At 39.2% G+C, this 3,010-nt stretch overlaps 1 non-coding gene across 1 annotated transcript; it reads right to left on the bottom strand.

Moving 5' to 3' along the window:
- Nucleotides 1-1,107: 1,107 nt before the first annotated feature.
- LOC112761927 (small nucleolar RNA R71) lies at nucleotides 1,108-1,216 on the bottom strand. Its single transcript, XR_003182296.1, has one exon. It is a non-coding gene; the product is annotated as a small nucleolar RNA R71 (small nucleolar RNA).
- Nucleotides 1,217-3,010: the final 1,794 nt, after the last annotated feature.

Genomic DNA, 3,010 nt, shown 5'->3' with positions numbered 1-3,010 from the left:
TAAAAACTTATCTTTTCTTAACTTCCTTATCTTATCTTGCTTACCTAACTCATCTTTCTTTTTAATTTAAAATCTTTTCTATCTTATCTTCTTTTAAATTTTAATTTTTAAAATCTTTTTCAAATCTTTTCAATTTCTATCTTATCTTTTCAAATTTCAATTTTTAAATTCAAATCTTATCTAATCTTCTATCTTATCTTGTTTTCAAATCTTTCTTAATTAGTTACTTGTTTTCTCTTTCTTCTTTTTCAAAACTTCCTAACTAATTCTTCTCTCTTCTAATTTTCAAAAATATATTCTCTCTTTTTCTCTCTGCTTTTTCGAAAATTCATTATTTAATTTTCAAATCTTTTTAGTTAATTAGTTTTATTTTCGAATTTAATTAATAAATAAAAATAAAAACAAAAATATTTTCTCTTTTTACTTCTAATTTTTGAATTCTTCTCTCCTCATAGCCGAATTCTTTCTCTCTTCTCTCTATTATCATTCTTCTTTCTTTTTCACATCTCACAGGGAGTCCTTTGTTCTTGAACATAGAGCTCTCATTCTTCTTTTTTCTTGTTTATGACCAGGAACAGAGATAAAGAGCATCTCTTTAAACCTAAGCCTGAACCTGAGAAAACTCTATGGAGGCGTTTACAACAAGCTAAAGCACAATACTTCGGAAGAAACCTCTCAAAAAATTTCAAACAAGAAGTTGAAGACATGGTAGACAATGCTAATAATGGAGGAGATGCAAAAAAGGTTCTTGGTGACTACACCATACCAACCTCTGATTTCTATAGAAGAAGTATATTCATACTTGCCATTAGAGCTAATAACTTTGAGCTTAAACCTCAGTTATTCTCTTTTCTGCAATAGAATTGCAAGTTTCATGGACTTCCACTGGAAGATCCACACCAATTCCTGTCAGAATTTTTGCAAATCCGTGACACTGTCAAGACCAATGAAGTGGATCCTGAGGTCTACAGACTTATGCTCTTTCCCTTTGCTGTTAGAGACAAAGCTAAAATATTGTTGGATTCTCAACCTAAAGAAAGCTTAGACTCTTGGAAAAAATTGGTCAATGCTTTCTTGGCCAAGTTCTTTCCTCCTCAGAAGATGAGCAAAATCAGAGTGGAAGTTCAAACCTTCATACAGAAAGAGGGTGAATCCCTCTATGAAGCTTGAGAAAGATACAAGCAACTGATTAGGAGATGTCCTTCTGACATGCTCTCAGAATGGTCTATCCTAGGAATCTTCTATGATGGTCTTTCTGAGATGTTTAAAATATCATTGGACAGTTCTGCTGGTGGATCACTCCACTTGAAGAAAATGCTTGAAGAGGCAAGAGAACTTATTGAGATGGTTGCAAACAACCAATTCATGTACACCTCTAAGAGAAATCCTGTGAACAATGGGGTCCCTCGGAAGAAAGGAGTTGTTGAAGTTGACACTCTGAATGCCATATTGGCTCAGAACAAGATATTGACCCAACAGGTCAATATGATCCCTCAGTATTTGACTGGAATACAACCTGCAGCTGGCAGCACTCAAGAAGCTTTCTCTGAAGTAGAAGCTTATGATCCTAACCAACCCACCATGGAAGATTGAATTACATGGGAGAACCCTATGGAAATACTTACAATCCCTCATGGAGGAACCATCCTAACCTTTCATGGAAGGATCAACAGAAGCCTCAGCAAAGCTTCAATAATAATCAAGGTGGAAGAACCCAGAATAGGTTCAACAACAGGCCACCATTCCCATCTTCTCAAGGAAATATGGAGACTCCTAGGCAGAGCCTTTCTAACTTAGTCACTATGGTCTCCAACCTCTCTAAGACTACTCATAGTTTCATAACTGAAACAAGGTCCTCCATCAGAAATCTGGAGATACAAGTTGGTCAACTGAGCAACAGAATCCCTGAGACTCCTCCTGACACTCTTCCTAGTAACACTGAAGTGAACCCAATAGAAGAGTGCAAGGCCATCACCACAGAGGCTGAGGTCGAATCTAGAGAGACTGAGATGGCATTGAACGCTAGTGAGGAAGACCTCACTTGGCGTTCAACGCCCAAGCTGGCACAGAAGCTGGCGTTGAACGCCAATGAGGAAGCCCTCATTGGGTGTTCAACGCCCAAACTGGCAAAGAATCTGGCGTTGAACGCCAGTAAGTAAGGTCTTACTGGGCATTCAATGCCCAACTTGGCAAAGAAATTGGCGTTGAACGCCAGTGAAGGGATGCATGATGGGCGTTCAACACCCAAAGAACCACCAGAACTAGCATTAAATGCCAGTAATGGCATACCTACTGAGTGTTCAGCACCCACTGACGAAATTCCTATCCAAGACTTAAAGGAAGACAAGGCTCATATAGAGACCATAGAGGTTTCCTTGCATGCACTCCTGCAGTGCATGAGTTCCGATCAATACTCATCCTCTGATGAGGATGAGGCCACCAGGGAAGAGCAAGTTGCTCCGTACCTAGGAGCTCTCATGAAGCTGAATGCTAAGTTATTTGGTACAAAACCTTTGAAGGAAGAACCTCCGGTGCTTACCAAAGAACTCAATGCTTTGGTACAGCAGAAGCTACCTCAAAAGCTTTCGGATCTCGGACGCTTCCTAATTCCTTGCACCATAGGCACCATGACCTTTGAGAAGGCTCTATGTGACCTAGGGTCAAGCATAAATCTCATGCCACTCTCTGTAATGGAGAAGCTGGGAATCTTTGAGGTACAAGCTGCAAATATCTCATTGGAGATGGGAGACAAATCAATGAAGAAAGTATATGGCTTAGTAGAAGATGTGTTGGTAAAGGTTGAAGACCTTTACATCCCTGAAAACTTCATAATCTTAGATACTGGGGAAGATGAGGATGAATCCATCATCATTGGAAGACCTTTCCTAGCCACTGCCAATGCTATCATTAATGTAGCTAAGGGAGAACTGATTCTACAACTAGGGGAGGATCACATTCTGTTCAAGATGCCTCACCCCAATTCTCCCTCTGAAAAAAGAGAGATAAATAT

The sequence above is a fragment of the Arachis hypogaea genome, chromosome 16, assembly GCF_003086295.3.
Source record: "Arachis hypogaea cultivar Tifrunner chromosome 16, arahy.Tifrunner.gnm2.J5K5, whole genome shotgun sequence".
Lineage (NCBI taxonomy): Eukaryota > Viridiplantae > Streptophyta > Magnoliopsida > Fabales > Fabaceae > Arachis > Arachis hypogaea.
Note: the sequence above shows the minus strand (reverse complement) of the source record. Positions and strands in the feature narration are given on the sequence as shown.